Source organism: Petromyzon marinus, chromosome 23 (genome assembly GCF_048934315.1).
Source record: "Petromyzon marinus isolate PM22_M1 ecotype Great Lakes invasive population chromosome 23, UKy_Petmar_22M1.pri1.0, whole genome shotgun sequence".
Taxonomy (NCBI): domain Eukaryota; kingdom Metazoa; phylum Chordata; class Hyperoartia; order Petromyzontiformes; family Petromyzontidae; genus Petromyzon; species Petromyzon marinus.
Window position 1 is genome coordinate 15,228,481 of NC_133689.1, and position 19,899 is coordinate 15,248,379.

The window sequence follows — 19,899 nt, forward strand, 5'->3', positions numbered from 1 at the left end:
TGTCCCAGGAGCGGGATCCTCTCCCCGCTGTCCTCCACGGTGGCGCATCGCTGGCCTGGCTAGTCGTTGAGCCCCAGTTTCTCCAGGAGGTCCGTACCCGCAATACACTCATGGCACAACACACTCGAGACATAGAATTCCTGTGTACACACCTGGTGTCCGAGACGGACCTCGAGGGAGATCCTTCCCAGCAACCCCATCCCGGCTCTGCTCGCTGTGTGCCTGCAGGCGGCTCACGTCAACCCCGAGCACGCTGCAGTGTGTGGCGCTCACGAGTGAAGCCACTGCCCCCGTGTCGAGTAGGATCCAGGTGCGCTGCCCGTTCACCTGTCCTACCAGTGATGTGGCCCCCGTGATCGCCGCCACCAGCTCCCATAGCCAGTCACCTGTCCTCACCGCGTCCTTGGGTGTTGTGGTCGGAATCTGTGCGGGGGTCACTCGCTCACCATTATTACTATCGTTGTTTTGTTTTGGGACCTCGTCGATTGCACCCTTAGGTGGTCCACTCTCTAGGGGGCGTTGGCGTTTAACCCTGGCGCCTGTCTAGTGCGGGCGATTTGAGGACAGTCTCTCACGAGGTTCCCGCGGCGGTCGCACAGGTAACACGCTCGGGGAAGGGCGGTGGCCCCGTAGGAGCTTCCCCGCACGCTCCCTCTTTCCCCTCCCGTACGCCGCTGCCCAGACTCTGCCTCTAGTCGGGCCACCCTCCCGGCTAGCCCCCCTACCGTGGAGCGCATTTCCCCCATTTCCGACTGAATGGTCTCCACTGTGGACTGTAGTTTGGTGATATGGCCACCAACTTGGGTCACCTGGCCGACTATATCACCCATGCCGGTCTGTAGCCCTGCTACCCATCCCGGGGTTGTCTCGCGGGCTACCGGGGGCTCCCTTTCCCGACCCCTTACCGTCGTGGCGAGCTCCTGTTCCTCCTCTTCCTACTCTAACGACAGGCTTGCGATGGTGCGCTCTCTTCCCAGCCCCCGGAGCTGCGCGCGTTCGCTGGAAATTCCTTCACATTTACGCGCGCGCTCGACAAGGGCGTTAAAGGGGAGACGTGTATAGCTCATGTCTGGCTGCCACCACGACGTGCGAGTCAAGTATCGCTGGATCTTCTCAGCGGCAAGCTCCTCAATCATCTCTGTCGTGTATCCCAGGTGTGCGATCTTTGTTAGCTCGCGCACATCCTCGGCATAATCACGCAGGTCCTCGCCGGGTTGGCGGTAGCGTGCCTCTAAGGCTGCTTTTGCCTACTCCTCATCACGCGTACCGAAACGCAGATCAAGTCGGCGCATCAGTTCCTCTAGCTGTGTCTGCGCGCTTGTGGGTAGGGCTTCCACAAAATTGGCTGCCCGCCCATCCAGGTTCATAATAAGTTGGCGTAACGCCTGCGCGTCCGTCCACCCATTAATCTCTTTAGCCCCTATGACGTTGCGGGCGAATGCCTTCCACCAAGGAGCCCCCCGGCTGGTAAATATATGCCATATTTTTGCGTGGGGTAACGCGGGGGTTCGTACCGCTTCTGACGCCAAACTGTGGGGGCTGCCGTCCCCCGCCATCACTGAATTGTCGGGGCCGTTGCCCCCTGACTCCCCCATTACATTTGTACTACTACCACCTGGCAGTTCTGTAGGGTTCGGGTTAGCGACCTCCAACTCCTCGCCCCCCGGGGCCCCTGACTTTGTTACCGACCGCGTTGGCATGGCTCAATTAGTGGGCTTGTACGCTTTACTCTTGCGGCGCGCTACGCGGGTTCAGTGGCGGCGTGCTGCGGTGAGCGCGCTCGCGAAGCAAGACTCTGTCCCGTACGTAAAAAAATGGGTACGGCGCACTGATGCGTGACTCACGTACGTAAACAAATGGGTACGGTGCGCCGACGCGTGATTTCAGTACGTAAACAAATGGGTACGGTATGCTGACACATGACTCCCTCACACACACGCTCTACGCGCCTAGGCAATAACAAACCCAACACCGATACCTGCCCAGCCCCATACACCAATCACACGCGAGGGAGTTGGGTTCGGGGGTGAGAGGGCAGGGGTGTCTGCCGTGCGCGCGCCGCTTATTGGAGGGAGTCACTCCGCTCTGATTTAAAAGGGCCGTTTAAACAGCCGCGCGTGTACGCGCACACCAGGCGCTTAGCTCTCTGCTTCGCTAGAAACAACCGCGCATGCACGCGACCGCAAGACACTCCCGTAAATAGTCGCCCAGGTATGCGAACGCTAAGCACTCCCGTAAACAGTCGCACAGGTACGCAAGCGCTAAGCACTCCCGTAAACAATCGCCCAGGTACGTGAACGCTAAGCGCTCCCGTAAACAGCCGCACGGGCACGCGAATGCTAAGCACTCCCGTAAACAGTCGCCCAGGTACGCGAACGATAAGCACTCCCGTAAACAGTCGCCCAGGCACGCGAACGCTAAGCACTCCCGTAAACAGTCGCCCAGGTACGCGAACGCTAAGCACTCCGGTAAACAGTCGCCCAGGTACGCAAACGCTAAGCACTCCCGTAAACAGTCGCCCAGGTACGCAAACGCTAAGCACTCCGGTAAACAGCCGCACGGGCACGCGAACGCTAAGCACTCCCGTAAACAGTCGCCCAGGTACGCAAACGCTAAGCACTCCGGTAAACAGCCGCACGGGCACGCGAATGCTAAGCACTCCGCCTTCCTCTTCACACTCACAAAGACCACACGACACAGTTTATCCCCCTACTAGCTATTTTATTCACCGCGAGTAACCCGCTAAACTACTCGTGATTGTGTGGGTCAGCAGACTTTAGCTTATCCCTCGGGGATCCTGGGCTGAACTTATCCTGCCTGCCTCTCCGCTTTCTTCCCTCTGATCAATTAGCCCGCACTCACCTTAGTCCCAATCTGATGCTGCAGAAGCTGTGGAACGGTGATGTTCCCGCACCCCGTGCCCCCCTGTCCAATCAGAGGTCTGGATTTTCCCGCCCTCGGATCACCGCTCTGGTGACGTCACCGCAGTGGTTTATTGGACGTCCGCTTTCCGTTCTTCCCGCTATCCGCCCACTGACTCGTGTTTGTGTGTGTGTGGTTCCACTCGCGGTGGCTAAACAGCCCCTGCCATGACCATGCCATTACAATCCCAGGTCACAGCACCGCGGTGCTCTTCAGCCTCGGGGGTAGGTCGCCCAATTTCCCGGCTGCAGGAAACCATGAAGCTTGATCTCATTAGGGGCTTCTGGATAAAAACCTGTTGGCCAGGTGACCTTCCCTCCCGGCTCTACGTGGGGTGTGTGTGCATTCGTGTGATGGGCGCGCCACGTCGGCGCCGTCACTCCCCGGTGGCTGCGTCACGGCGGTGGGCACGGCCCCGATGGAGCGGCTCCGCTGCCGCGGCACCACAACCTCTGGGTCACTGAGCCGCTTCCAAACACCCCCCATGTCAAATACATAAGCAGGAACCTGTATCGTGAGCAGCAGCATTATTTGAATACTCTGCCAAAACAATTTGAATTGTGGAGTGGTGGCACAATTCCGCAATAGCTTTATCATATCTCTGGTGATAGGAAGAATTTCTACAAGACCGAGTTCTAGAGAACCCCTTTACGCGATGTTTTGGTCTACTCTTCCACACTGGGCGGATGTTTCAGTAGAGGAAGGAGTACCCACAATTTAACGCACCGCATCCACGGCCCCTCTCCTAAGTGGGCGTCCCCAGCCCGAATGCTCGCAGGAAGCCCTCCCAGCCTCCCTACTCGACGAACCAGGCCCCGCACACGTTCACCAACAAGGCGGCCACCACGTCCGTCACGGCCGACTTCTCCGCGTCGCTCAGACGTACGCAGTCCACCAGCCTCTTCGCGAGGGAGGAGCGAGCAGAGCACCACCAGGACCACCACGCGGCCCCAGCTCGCAGAGCCATCGCGGATGACTTCCCAGGCCACGTCCATGAGCAGCCGGCGGTGCCCTCGGTGCTCCACCCACTCCGTGTGAGGAACAGGTCCCCCAGGCAGTTGACCACCTCCTGCACCAGCTGTGCTGGCTAAACCTTCTGCAGCTGCTGGACCTGCAGCTGCTCCTGCACCTGCAGCTACTCCGTCTGTGTCACCAGGTGAGCCATGTAGCCGACGATCAGATCCGCTGTCAAGACGGTCAGCAGCTGCAGCACCTCCTTTTCCTCCCCCTCATCTTCTTCCTCCTCCTGCCCGTGTCTCATTCCTCCTCCCCGTGTCCCACTCCCTCCCCCTGTCTCCCTCCACCTCCCTGTGTCTCCCTCCTACTGTAATGTTTTGCTTTTGCAAAACACGTACTAATTTGTCAGTTACTCCCGAGATATATGGTATTTTAATTGTTTTAACAATCTTATCGATTTCAGCATTGTTGCTTTGCCATCGTGATTTGGCATTCAATGCTCTGTTAATTTGAGCATTATTGTAGCCATTCTGTCGTAGTGCTTCTTTAACGTGTTTAATCTCTCTCACGAGACTTTCACCATCTGACACTGCTTTAGCCTGATATATCAGCGTCTTGATAAGAGAGGATGTCTGAGCTGGGTGATGATGTGATTCTGCATTCAAATAGCATCAGTGTGTGCGTTCGCTTTCTGTAAACGCTGTGTGCTATTTTACCATTTAGGCCATGTCCAAGCAAAATATCTAGGAACGGGAATGTGTTATTCACCTCCATTTCCATGGTGAACTGGATGGCCGGGTTTTGTGCATTGAGATGATTTAGAAAATCATTAAGTGTATCTTTACCATGTGGCCAGGCAACCAAAGTGTCATCCACATATCTAAACCAAAAACATGGTTTCAATGTGCTCGAGACAAGTGCTCTTGTTTCAGAGTTTTCCATGTGCATATTTGCTATAGCCGGAGATAAAGGAGAGCCCATTGCTGCTCCTTCCTTTTGTTTAAATAAATCACCTCCAAAAGAAGTAAGTGTTATTTAAACAATGATGAGCCAGTTTCAGAATATATTTTGGTAAACCTGTATTCTTTACTAGTGTATCAAGTAATTTAAGTGACTCGTTCACTGGAACCTTAGTGAATAGAGAAATCACATCAAAACTCACCAGAATATCATTAGGGTAAAGTTTAATATCTTTATTCACATTCACAAGATGTTCTGAATTTCTTATGTATGAAGATGTCCTCCCGATGTAGGGATGTAATTGTTTAGTTATATGTTTTGCTAATTTATATGTGGCAGAGCGAATTGTACTGACTATGGGTCGTAATGGGATGCCGATTTCATGAATCTTTGGTAGCCCATACAGTCTAGATGGTTTTGAGGCCCTTGGAATTATTCGGTATTGCTCATTCTTAGGGATTAATGAATTTGCAATTATTGCAGTAGTCTGACGTTCTAAAGTATTAATAGGATCTCGTTTAACTTTAATGTGGGTACTTTTCTCTAGTAAATCTTTAATTTTATTATCATAATTGGCTCGTGGCATCACCACAGTAGTGCGGCCTTCATCAGCTGCCAGGATTTTAAAATCTTTATTTAAATGAATCTCTCTTAAGGCTTTTGCTTCGTTCGAGCTAATATTTATTTTTGGTACTTTGCTATTTTCAATTATTTTTTCAACCTCGTGTCTAGTCATCTCTGCCTCATTATGTGGAAGGAGTCTAACTGCTGATTCTACCTCAGCAATTATCTCATCAACTGGAATTGTGCGTGGGGTAACGGCAAAGTTAAGGCCTTTAGAAAGGACAGAGATCATGTCACTGGTTAAAACAGTGTTAGTCAAGTTCATTACGGGTTTGTTTTTAAATTGTTCGTTTTTAGTGGGTATTTGTTTATTATGAAGTCTAGATAATTTATTCATTTGGCTAGTTTTGGTTAGATTAAACACATTATCAGCCGATTGTTGTGTTATGGTCTCGATTATATTCCAATAATGCATTGATCTACTTGCTTATATCTAAGTGCAACTGCCTTAGAGATTCTGAAATGTAAGATAATTCACTCCTGTTGTGCTGTATTCTCTCTATTAATAATCATTTGCTAGCTTTGTGTAGTATTTGGTTAGCTTTAGCAGACTTTGTGATGTGTTATTTTAACTGCGTTTGGTATTAACTTCGAATCTCTGCACCTTTTGAGGAACGTCAGTGAAGATATCAATTCCATCCGCTTGATGCGGAGCTTCTCCAACTTTCTGGTTTTAAGAAAAGTATCCTCCTCATAGAGGTTAGTCAGTTTAACACGTAGGCTTTCGCGACCAATATTATTCATAATAAACGTGTTTGGGTTAGATCGCGTTATTAATAAATGTGTCGTAACCCTCCACCACCCGACACGGCCAATCAGTAAAAAAGTGTCATGTTGACAAAAGACAAAATAGTTCACTACTTTAGCCCACTGGTGTGTTGAAGAGTGAATCCACAACATTTACAATTTTTTAGTATGACGTTTCGCTGGTAATTACATCCAGCATCATCGGGCAATTCGCCAGAATGGTGAAGCCCTCACTCACTCGCGGTCTTAAATAGAGCAGCAGGGTGACATCATTTAACTCATTCAGGTGCAGTGATTTGAGGCGGAGTGGGGGGTATTTTAATTATATAATAGATTAGTAATCAGTCAAATGTTATGATCAGTAATAAGTTGTAGATTAGTAATTAGGTGTAATGTGTATTATTGTAATTATATACTACGTTAGTAATCAGTTAATTAGTATGTTTCCCCACAACGAGGGTATACAGCTGCTCTGACATGGGACGACCCTGTCGTACACCTCTTCTGAAGCTGACAGGGGCAGTGAGCGTACCGTTGACTTTGATTAGACACTGGACTTCAGTGTAGAGCAGGCGGTTCAGTCCCAGGAAGCTGGTCCCAAAACCAAACGCCCTCGGTGGTCCCATTAGGTACCCGTGGTCAAACGCCTTCTCTTGGTCGAGGGAGAGAAGCGCGAGTGGGAGCCCCCTTTCTCTCGAAGAGGGTGCTGAGGTCTCTGACGAGGAAGACGCCATCATGAATTGTTCTCACTGGGACCGTGTGGGCCTGGTCACTGCCCACCACCTGAGCCAATACAGTCTTCATCTTGGAGAATAGCGCTTTGGCCAGAATTCTTCTCTCCTTATAAACGTCTATGCCTGCCCAAGATGAAATCTGGAGAGACCTACCGCGCAGTCAGGGCCGCAGTCGCGACAGCAGCTCCCTGCGTCCCGGGAGCCGGTGCGGGTTGCCGGACCGCGTCACCGGCGCCGTTCGGAGCGCCGCGGGCGCTGTGTCGGGCGGAGTGGCGCAGCGCGTGCCCGTGGTGCCGTCGCCGGGCATTGCGCGCAAGCAGCATCACGTGTCGTGCAGTCAGGGCGGCATGGGTCGGTGGGTGGGTGTGTGGGTCGGTTTGGGTGGATGGGTCGGTTTGGGTGGGTGGGTCGGTTTGGGTCAGTGGGTGGATGGGTGGGTCGGTGTGGGTGGGTGGGTTGGTTTGGGTCGGTGGGTGGGTTGGTCGGTCGGTGTGTGGGTCGGTGGGTGGGTGGGTCGGTCGATGGGTGGGTGGCCACTCACATTGATTGACAAACATAGAAGCTGCAACCAATATCGGTGACTCTCATGTGGCCGGCCTGAGAGAGCATCACGTTGTCCTGGACGCACACGGGGAGGCAAGGGGAGGTCACGCTCAGAGGCTGCCCTGTGAGCGGTCAGCCAGCAGTGGATCGACCCACGAACAACGACAATTACAAAGGTCCCCTCGTGTAGCCGCTAGCAGGCTGTAGGGCCAAGTGCTGTTAGAAGTAGCTAGTAGCAGCACTGCCTATGCAAGCTGACAACGTGGCACACACAGAGGGAGTGGTTGGCCAGTACCACGGCCGGCCGCCTTTGTCTCCCCCATTGGGCGATGTTTACTACACACCACCGCTACAACAGGAGCGAGCGCGAGTGCGTCGTGGGGAGCGTGCGCGCCCCCAGAGTGCCCTCCGCTATCACCGGCTTTGATGACCGCGTGGACGATGCCGCGGGACTTGGTCTGGGCCAGGAAGCGGACGATTCCACTGGTGTATGACCTCAACGCGGCGTCGTTGATGCGCCAGATCACCGCTCGCTTGCTCAAGTCGTAGAGGCAATCCCGGCGGCGGCAGCAGCAGCAACGACGACGATAGCGATGATGACGGTAATGAAGATGATGATGACGATGATGATAATGACGATAATGATGACAATGACGATGGTGATAATCACGATGACGATGGTGATGATGACGATAGTGATAATGACGATAATGATGACGATAATAACAATGGTGATGATGCGTACTTCAACAGCTGCAGCACGAGGCAGTTGTGTCCGCGGAAGTGGAACGAGTGCAGGACGCGGATGACGCCGTGCAGCTCAGCACTGCCCTCCCCTGCAGCTCCGTGATCACCTTCAGCTCCATCCTCTGCATCTCCATCTTGGTAGGGCTGCGTGCACACAGCAAGTCTGTGGGTCTCTGGGTCTCTGTGGGTCTCTGTGGGTTTCTACGTGTGTCTATGGATCTAAATGGGTGTTTGGGGGTCATAGTAGTTTTACGGAGGTTATTATTATTTTTTACTATTTTACTCATTATTTTGTAACCATGTATTTACTTCCATTATCTATTATTTTCTTCATTTATAATTATTACGACTGCGGCCGCTTTGTTAAGACCACCACCACCCACACCATTTCCAACCACACCAAAACACCACCACCCACCCACACCACCATCCCCATCACCCCCGCAACAACCCACTTGATGGGCAGTGCCAGCATCTTCACAGCCACCAGGAATCCCATCTTGTGGTCCACACACCGCAGCACTACTCCCTGCCCTTCCTCGCCAAATTATTCTCTCGCACCTCGAAGTGGTATTGGAGCTGCTCCTGGGGAATATAAAATGGAGCAGATGAGGCAGCAGCGCCGCCACAAGCCAGTCAGTCACAATCACGATGTGAATGTTTAACACTTAGTGGCAGGAGCAGCAGTGGTAGTAGTGGTTAGTAGTAGCAGTAGTGTGTGTGTGTCTGTATGTGCGAGTCTCACAGGGATATAGTTGTGGGTCTCTGTGGGTGTCTCTGTGTCTGTGCGTCTCACTGGGATGTAGCTGTGGGTCTCTATTGGTGCCTCTTTGAGTCTCAATGGGTATCTGTAGATCTCTATGGGTGTCTGTGAGTCTCACAGGGATGTAGTTGTGGGTCGTTATGGGTGTATCTATGGGTGTCTCAATGGGTGTCTCAATGAGTGTGTCTATGAGTGTCTGTCTTTGTGAGCCTCACAGGGATATATTTGTGTTCTTGGTTGTCGTAGCCATCGTTGTTGATGCAACCGCGGGATTTGCCCTCGTCCATAGAGACAAAACAAACTTGACAGACGTCGGCCAGCTCCTCCTGTCGCTCGGTCAGGCGAGGCAGGAAGAGTGCCAGGATCACTGCACACCTGACAACAACTATGGGTTTTTTTTCTTTACCGACAGAACCAGAGTGTTTCTTACACACCAATAAGCCCAGTAAATTGGCACAGTAGGGGGCACAGGTGGTGCATCAGCCACTCGTCTCAGTCGGTCGACCCGTGGCACCTGTTGGGTCTGCCCCGTGACCTCCTGCCAGCGGGAGTTCGACACTTCACTTGGCTTAAAAGTGCACATAGCCTGGCACAAGCGTCGTTATGATGTCACCGCCACTTAGTGGCGAATGGCGGTTGTTGTGTGTGTGTGTATATTCAATCAGGCCAAGAATGTGTGCACCACAGAGTGAATCTCACTGCGGTACAGTGGACAGGCCATGCCGCGCCGCTGCAACTCGAAGATGCAGCGGCGGCACGTGGCAAGGTGGCCGCCGTCGCCGTGAACCAACGTGCAGCTACGCGGCTCACACTGGCACACCACGCACCCACCCACAACACCACCACTACCCACACCACAACCACCACCCACAACACCACCACCACCCACAACACCACGCACCCACCCACAAGACCACCACCATCAGCCACACCAACACCACCCACACCACCAACACCATCAACCACACTTCCAGCACCACCACCCATGCCACCACCACCTATACCAACACCCGCACCAAAACCACCCACACCACCAGCACCACCCACAACAACACCACCACCCACAACACCACCACCACCCACACCAACACCCACACCAACGCCACCCACACCACCAACACCACCAACCACACTACCAGCAGCACTACCCAGGCCACAACCACCCATGCCACCACTACCTACATCACCACCACCCACACCACCACCACCACCAACCACACCACCACCACCACCCACACCACGCACCCACCCACAACACCACCACCCACACCATCACCACCACCCACACCACCACCGCTACCGGCTGGAGTGTAAGAAGGAGAGGCAGTGGTGGAGGTGGTGTTGACGCTGGCACCTGCTCGCCTGTTGTCGGCTGTCACTACGGAGAATATCTTCATGAGCAGCGCTAATACTGAGTGTCTGAGATCTCTGAGTGAGAATCCCTCCACACCAAACACCTCCCCCAGGGGGTCCCCCGCCACACCTCACCAGGTACTGCCTCTCTTCATCGTAAAGTCGCCTCCGCTTGATGTACTGTTCCACGTAGTGGAACACCTGCTCCACAGTGAATGTGTCGCCCTCGGCACCGACCGACTGCAGCAGTGGAAGCATCCGAGGCACCGGCTTCAGGAGTGTTCCTCCGAGCTTGTCAGAGACATGGACAATTCCATGCACTGTATGTGTTCTGTATTTGTACGTGGATAGTAACGACAGTGGATGTACATTCACTCCGAGTCTTTACTGGGTCGTTAAACAGCATGGGGTACACAATGACGTGAAACTTCACATCTACCCTACCTCCGTGCTCCATGCCGAAAAGCCACTGCAGTGGTAATAAAACTGCAACGTATTTTATTCATCAACCTGCATTTTCTTATTTTTCCCAAATTTTAACCCGGGTTGGGCTGTCGCCATCCTGCCCTGGAACCAATTATTCATTCGTGTCTCTAGCAGACCATTGCAAGCCTTGTGTTAGAGAATGGCTCACTGAAGCTGATATCACAGAGCTACTTCTGAGTACCCTTCAAGTGCCCTCTGGTCCACAGTAAAGAGCAGCACCCTCCCACCTGTCCTTTAAGTCGGAGTAACGTTGGTGATAACAATGTTCTTTTCGTTGAAATTTATCCAAATTAAGTGCAGAACCACATTGCAGCAATGTGATGGTTTATTTTGTGCTGTCAATGACGACAAGGCTGAGATCATTTACTCGCTAGACTTGAGAACCCGTTTTAATCACTTGCGGGTGCCTGTATTCAAACCCAAGTACTCCGTGGTGCCAGTTCCGTGCTATGACCTCTTGGCCACTGGGCCGCCTCTAAACACCCCCCATGTCAAATACATAAGCAGCAACCTGTACCGTGAGCAGCAGCATTCTTTGAATACTCTGCCAAAATAATTTTTATCGTGGAGTGCTGACACAATTCCTCTCCTCAGTGGGCGTCCCCAGCCCAAATGCTCGCAGGAAGCGCCCCCAGCCTCCCTGCTCGACGAGCCAGTTCCCGCACGCGTTCACCAGCAGGGCGGCCACCGCGTCCGTCACGGCCGACGTCTCCTCCGCGTTGCTCAGACGTACGCATTCCACCAGCCTCTTCGCGAGGGAGGAGCGAGCAGACCACCACCAGGACCACCACGCGGCCCCAGCTCGCGGAGCCATCGCGGAGGACCTCCCAGGCCACGTCCACGAGCAGCCGGCGGGGCCCTCGGTGCTCCACCCGCTCCTCCGTGTAGCTCACCAAGTCCAGAACGGAGTCTCTGAACCGCGCGAGGGACAGGTCTCCCAGGCAGTTGACCACCTCCTGCACCAGCTGCGTTGGCTGAACCTCCTGCAGCTGCTGAACCTTCTGCACCTTCTGCAGCTGCTCCTGCACCTGCAGCCACTCCGTCTGTGTCGCTAGGTGAGCCATGAAGCCGGCGACCAGATTCGCTGGCAAGACGGTCAGCAGCTGCAGCGCCTCCTTCTCTTCCTCCCCCTCGTCTTCCTCCTCCACCTCATCATCTTCCTCCTCCCCCTCCTTAGACTCCTTCTCCTCTGTCTCCCTCTAACTCCCTGTGTGACCCTCCTCCCCCGGTCTCCTTCCTCGTCCCCGTGCGTCCCTCCTCCTTCCCCCGTCTCCCTCTTCCCTGTGTCTCCCTCTTTTTTCTTTTTGCTGATGAAGTTTTTTTTTTATTTCCACAAGGTGTAAACGCCGTATCCCTTATTTTGTAATTGTAATTCTGGGCCAAAGAGGTCCCACAAACGTAAACGTTTTGTATTTAAAATATAACACAACAACAATGAATGGCTTAGTGGGTAAAGTAAGACGCACGCCAAAACGGGTGAGTTAAATAAATCCAATCTCTCCTACCGGATTATAGGACGCAAACCAAACTTTGTTGTAACAAGAACATAAAAAAACTGATTCTCTTAATCAGGTGAATACGGTAAAGGGGCTGAGTCTGTGGTTGCCGGTGTGGTGAGTCTGTGGGTCTCTGTGTGGTGACGATGTCTATGGGTCTCTGTGGTGATGGCAATGTCGGGTGGTGGCGGGTTTAACCACACAACATTTATATATTCACGCGATCTAACCCAAACAAAACCTGTACTACGGAGTCAACAACAACGACGTGAGGGCTCTCCGACGCGCGTCTCGGTTGGGGTGAGGGTGCTTTCTGTTGTATATGTAGGTTATGAAAATTTGATGTAAATAATAAAAATTAAATGAAATTTGCATAATAATCCGACATTATGCTAATTGATGTAAGTGCATAGACTATGCTAATTCGAGAGATAATCGTATTAATTTATGCTAGTGTATGTGTGATTATGCTACTGCGAGCCGTTATGATAATTAGGCCCCGCCTCGTTGACGAGGGTCGTTTATCAATCTGGATAATGCAATTAATCGTATGCAGTTATGCAGGTACTGTGAGCATGTCACATTAAACTCGGCTGTGTTGTTTAACTTCGTATTATCGATGGGTATAATACAATTATTCTCGCTTTAACATTTACTGAGTATGTGTTAGTGTGTTCAGCCAGGTCTCCAAGTTCAGATCTCAGCACAGAATACAGTTCTTATGCATAAATTTCAGGAAAGAACACACAACACTTCCGTGTTAATCAATTTTAATGACGATAGTGATAATGACGATAATGATGACGATGGTGATAATGATGACGATGGTGATAATGATGACGATAATAACAATGGTGATGATGCGTACTTCAACAGCTCCAGCACGAGACAGTTGTGTCCGCGGAAGTGGAACGAGTGCAGGACGCGGATGACGCCGTGCAGCTCAGCACTGCCCTCCCCCTGCAGCTCCGTGATCACCTTCAGCTCCATCCTCTGCATCTCCATCTTGGTAGGGCTGCGTGCACACAGCAATTCTTTGGGTCAGTTTAACACGTAGGCTTTCGCGACCAATATCATTCATAATAAAGGTTTTTGGGTTAGATCGCGTTTATTTATAAATGCGTCGCAACCCTCCACCACCCGACACGGCCAATCAGCAAAAAAGTGTCACGTTGACAAAAGACAAACAATTCACTACTTCAGCCCACCGGTGTGTTGAAGAGTCAATCCACATTTACAGTTTGAGTACGACGTTTCGCTGGTAAATACATCCAGCATCATCAATTGCTTGATGATGGTAAATACATCCAGCATCATCAATTGCTTGATGATGCTGGATGTATTTACCAGCGAAACGTCGTACTCAAACTGTAAATGTGGATTGACTCTTCAACACACCGGTGGGCTGAAGTAGTGAATTGTTTGTCTTTTGTCAACGTGACACTTTTTTGCTGATTGGCCGTGTCGGGTGGTGGAGGGTTGCGACACATTTATAAATAAACGCGATCTAACCCAAACACCTTTATTATGAATTATTTGGGTCTCTGTGGGTCTCTATCAGTGTCTAAGGGTGTCTATGGATCTCTATGGTTGTCTCTAGTTTATAGTAGTCTTAAGAGGGTTATTATTTTAGTGAGATAGTTTCAGTTTATATTTAGAGAGTTTTACGGAGGTTATTATCATTGCTGTTTACTATTATACTCATTATTTTGTAACCATGTTGTATTTACTACCATTTATGATCTATTATTATTTTATTCATGTATAATTATTACGACTGCTCCCACTGTGTTAAGACCACCACCACCCACACCATTTCCAACCACGCCACATCACCACTACCCACCCACCCCCCCACCAACCCCATCACCCCTGCCCCAACCCACTTTCCGTGCAGTACCAGCATCTTGACAGCCACCAGGAATCCCATCTTGTGGTCCACGCACTGCAGCACCACACCCTGCCCTCTCTAGCCAATCTTCTCTTGCACCTCGAAGCCCTATTGGTGCTGATCCTGGGGTATCTAAAAAGCAGCCGAAGCAGCAGCAGCGCCGCCACAGCCAGTCAGAGTCACAATCACGATGGGAATATTTAACGCTTAGTGGTAGGAGCAGCAGTGGTCGTAGTGGTTAGTAGTTAGTAGTAGCAGTAGTGCCTGTGTGTCTGTGTGCCTTTGTGTGTGTGCCTGTGTTTGTGTGTCTGTCTGTGCGAGTCTCACAGGGATATAGTTGTGGGTCTCTGTGGGTATCTCTGTGTCTGTGCATCTCACTGATATATAGCTGTGGGTCTCGATTGGTGCCTCTGTGAGTCTCTATGAGTGTCTCTGTGGATCTCTATGGGTGTCTGAATGGGCTCTGTGGGTATCTCTGTGAGCCTCACAGGGATGTAGTTGTGGGTCGTTATGGGTGTTATCTATGGGTCTCTATAGGTGTCTCAATGGGTGTATCTATGGATGTCTGGGTCTCTGTGAGCCTCACAGGGATGTATTTGTTTTCTTGGTCGTCGTAGCCATCGTTGTAGATGCCACCGCGGGATTTGCCCTCGTCCATAGAGAAAAACCAAACTTGACAGACGTCGGCCAGCTCCTCCTCCTGGCGCTCGGTCAGGCGAGGCTCAAAGAGAGCCAGGATCGCTGCAGACGTGACAACAACAACTTAAATCATTAACTATGTTTTTTTTATTTACCGAAACAACCAAAGAGTGTTTTTACACACACCAAAAAGCCCAGCAAGTTGGCGGTTGTTGTGTGTCTGTGTGTGTGTCTGTGTGTGTGTTCTGTAGCGGTTAGCGCGCTGCGCTATGAACCTGGCGACCCGGGTTTGATTCCCGCTCACGGCCAACACCAGTGACGATTTTCTGAACCGGTCCCGGGCTTCCCCTAGGTCGACTCAGCCTCAAATGAGTACCTGGTGCGGTGTGTAAACATTGCCACTGGGGAGACAAAGGCGGTCGGGCGTGGTGCTGGCCACCCACCCCCTCGTGTACCGTTCCGGCCTTCATAGGTGCTCGCTAACAGCACTTGCCCCTACAGTCTGTTAAGGCTATATGGGGGATCTTTATCTTTGTGTTCTGTCAGACCAGGAATGTGTGCACCACAGAGTGAATCTCCCTGCGGCACAGGGGACAGGCCATGCCGCGCCGCTGCAACTCGAAGACGCAGTGGCGGCATGTGGCAAGGTTTTCGCTGTCGCCGTGAACCAACGTGCAGCTACGTGGCTCACACCGGCACACCACGCACCCACCCACAACACCACCACCACCCACAACACCACCCACAACACCACCAGCACCACCACCCATGCCACCACTACCTACACCACCACCAACCACACCACCCACACCATCACCATCCACCACCGCTACCGGCTGGAGTGTAAGAAGGAGAGGCAGTGGTGGAGGTGGTGTTGACGCTGGCACCGGCTCGCCTGTTGTCGGCCGTCACTACGGAGAATAACTTAATGAGCAGCGCTGCCACCGAGTGTCTGAGATCTCTGAGTGAGAATCCCTCCAGACAAAACACCTCCTCCAGGGGGTCCCTGCCACACCTCACCAGGTACTGCCTCTCTTCATCGTAAAGTCGCCTCCGCTTGATGTACTGTTCCACGTAGTGGAACACCTGTACCACCGTGAATGTGTCGCCCTAGGCACCGACCGAATGCAGCAGAGGAATCATCCGAGGCACCGGCTTCAGGAGAATGTTCCTGCGAGCTTGTCAGAGACATGGACAATTCCATGCACTGTATGTGTTCTGTATTTGTACGTGGATAGTAACGAGAGTGGATGTGCATTCACTCCGAGTCTTTACTGTGTCGTTAAACAGCATGGGGTACACAATGACGTGAAACTTTACATCTACCCTACCTCTGTGCTCCATGCCGAAAAGCCACTGCAGTGGTAATAAAACTGCAACGCATTTTATTCATCAACCTGCATTTTCTTATTTTTCACAAATTTTAACCTGGGTTGGGCTGTCGCCATCCTGCCCTGGAACCAATTATTAATTCGTGTCTCTAGCAGACCATTGCAGGCCTTGTGTTAGAGAATGGCTCACTGAAGCTGATATCACAGAGCTACTTCTAATTACCCTTCAAACGCCCTCTGGTCCACAGTAAAGAGCAGCACCCTCCCACCTGTCCTTTAAGTAGGAGTAACGTTGGTCATAACAACGTTCTTTTCGATGAAATTTATCCAAATTAAGTGCAGAACCACATTCCAGCCATGTAATGGTTTATTTTGTGCTGTCAATGACGACTGGGCTGAGATCATTAGCTCGCTAGAATTGAGAACCTGCTTTGATCACAGGCGGTGTGGATTCAAACCCAAGTACTCCGTGGTGCCTGGTCAGTGCTATGACCTCTGGGTCACTTAGCCGCCTCCAAACACCCCCCATGTCAAATACATAAGCAGCAACCTGTATCGTGGGCAGCAGCATTCTTTGAATACTCTGTCAAAAAATGTTTATTGTGGAGTGGTGGCACAATTCCGCAATTGCTTTCTCATACCTCTGGTGACAGGAAGAATTTCTACAAGACGGAGTTCTAGAGAACCCCTTTACTCGATGTTTTGGTCTACTATTCCACACTGGGCAGATGAAGAGGAAGTAGTACCTACACTTTAACACACCGCATCCGCAGCCCCTCTCCTAAGTGGGCGTCCCCAGCCCGAATGCTCGCAGGAAGCCCTCCTAGCCTCCCTGCTCGACGAGCCAGGCCCCGCACGCGTTCACCAGCAGGGCGTCCACCGCGTCCATCACGGCCGCCGTCTTCTCCACGTCGCGCAGACGTATGCAGTCGACCAGCCTCTTTGCGAGGGAGGAGCGAGCAGAGCACCACCAGGACCACCACGCGGCTCCGGCTCGCAGAGCCGTCGTGGAGGACTTCCCAGGCCACGTCCACGAGCAGCCGGCGGGGCCCTCGGTGCTCCACCCGCTCCTCCGCGTGGCTCACCAGAACGGAGTTTCTGAACCACGCGAGGAACAGGTCTCCCAGGCAGTTGACCACCTCCTGCGCCAGCTGTGCTGGCTGAACCTTCTGCAGCTGCTGGAGCTGCAGCTGCTCCTGCACCTGCAGCTACTCCTGCACCTACATCTACTCCGTCTGTGCCGCCATGTGAGCCATGTAGCCGGCGATCAGATTCGCTATCAAGACGCTCAACAGCTGCAGCGCCTCCTTCTTTTCCTCACCTTCCTCCTCCCCCTCGTTTTCCTCCTCCCCCTCCTCCTCATCCTCCCCCTCCTCCTCCACTTTCAAAACAAAGAGTGAGGACATAATATCAATAACCCGGGAATTTTATAGTGACCTCTTCTTTCCTGATAAAACGTCTATGCCTGCCCAGAATTTCCTAAAGAGCTCGGTGAAAGTACTGTCCTCCAGCAGGGCGTTGTTGAAGTGCCAGTAGGCCTCACCACTTGGTGTTCCACGCAGCCTGAGGTCCAGCAGGATCAGGCTGTGGTCTGTTAGTGATGCAGCCCCTGATGTCGGCAGTCAGAATGCTCGAGACAAGACTTCTGGAGATGTAGAAACGGTCGATCCTGGACTGTGTAGCTGGTTCATTGCCCCGTGTCCGCGTGAAGGTGAAGCTTCGCCGCCTAGGGTGGTGCAGCCGCCACACGTCCACCAGATCGGAGGCGTCCAGAAGGGCTTGGAGCTCTCCCCGGAGATTGGCGTTGCAGTGCCCCTTCCCTGTGTGGTCGAGAGCATCCAGCGTGCAGTTGTAGTCACCTCCCGTGACCACAAACTCGTCCCCTGGAATGCCACCGAGGTGGTTCCGCAGAAGTTGCAGGAACCCGGGTCTCTCACTGTCAGTGGTGGGAGCGTACACGTTGACGAGGTGGATGGCGGTGACGCCGACCTGCACCGTGAGGTCCAGGATCCTCCCCTTGATCACCTCCACCTGGCTGACGGTGTCGGGGGAAAAGTTTGGTGACAGCACGGTTGCTACTCCTGAGGAGGTGTTGCTGAAGTGGCTGATGAAGGGTTTCGCTCTCCACTCCGTCCTCCAGGCAACGTCATTGTCCATGGCGAGATGGGTCTCCTGCACGAACAGCACGGAGACCTTATGCTGCTTTGCAAGGTATCCTACGTAGTATATTCTCAGCGCCCCTCTGCACCCATTCATGTTCAGGGAGGCGTTGCGCAACGTCATTGTGAGTGAGTCGCCCGCCTGTTCCAATGAGTCACCTTGCTGAGGAGGCTCCTTACCCTGGACGTCTCCAGGTCTCTCGATTGTTTTCCTTCCTGCTGGAGCTCTGTGAGGATGCGTCAGAGGGAGACCTCTATGGCGTCTGGCTCGCCATCTTGTCAAGGCCTCCATCACCTTGTTTGGTTTCCTGGGGGTCTCTTTGAAGAATCTCCACAGGTCTTCCTGGCAGAAGATGGGTGCCCGCGAAGATGACCTCTTTGAGACCTGGTTAGTTTCGCTACCCACACGGAGGTCATCATCCGAGTCCCCCTTCTTGCTTCCATGCCCTGCATGTGGGGGCCAAGAGTCGGGGGCCCATGGTTGGCTCCATGTGGCCTCCCCCAGGGGCCGTGGCAGGTGGAATGCTACCGCACGCCTCTTCCACATTAGCAGGGCACTCTGCGAGGCTTGCAGGGTGTCCTTATTCTGTCTTTTTAATTCTGGGCCAAAGAGGTCCCATAAACGTAAACGTGTTGTATTTAAAATATAACACAAACAACAGCAATGAATGGCTTAGTGGGTAAAGTAAGACGCACCCCAAAACCGGTGAGTTAAATAAATCTGATCTTTCCTATTACCGGATTATAGGACACAAACCAAACTTTGTTGTAACAAGAACATAGAAAAAACTGAGTCTCTTAATCAGGTGAATACGGTAAAGGGGCTGAGTCTGTGGGTGTCAGTGTGGTGAGTCTGTGGGTCTCTGTGTGGTGAGTCTGTGGGTCTCTGTGTGGTGATGGCCATGTCGGGTGGTGGCGGGTTTAACGACACAAAATTAATATATTCACGCGATCTAACCCAAACAAAGCCTGTACTACGGATTCAACAACAATGACATGAGGGTTCTCCGACGCGCGTCTCGGTTGGGGTGAGGGTGCGGTCGCGCCGTCTCCTCCGTACGGATTGTTTCTTCCTTTCCCAACTGCGATGTTCTCGCTCTCTCCTCTCTTTTTGTCTCCACCGTCGCCAACCGTCGGAGCTCGGCATCCGCGGCCCCTCTCCTAGGTGGGCGTCCCCAGCCCGAATTCTCGCAGGAAGCCCTCCCAGCCTCCCTGCTCGACGAACCAGGCCCAGCACGCGTTCACCAGCAGGGCGGCCACCACGTCCGTCACTGCCGCCGTCTTCTCCGCGTCACTCAGACGTACGCAGTCCACCAGCCTCTTCGCGAGGGAGGAGCGAGCAGAGCACCACCAGGACCACCACGCGGCCCCAGCTCGCGAAGACGTCACGGAGGACCTCCCAGGCCACGTCCACGAGCAGCCGGCGGGGCCCTCGGTGCTCCACGCGCTCCTCCGCGTGGCTCACCAGAACAGAGTCTCTGAACCGCGCGAGGAACAGGTCCCCAGGCAGTTGACCACCTCCTGCACCAGCTGTGCTGGCTGAACCT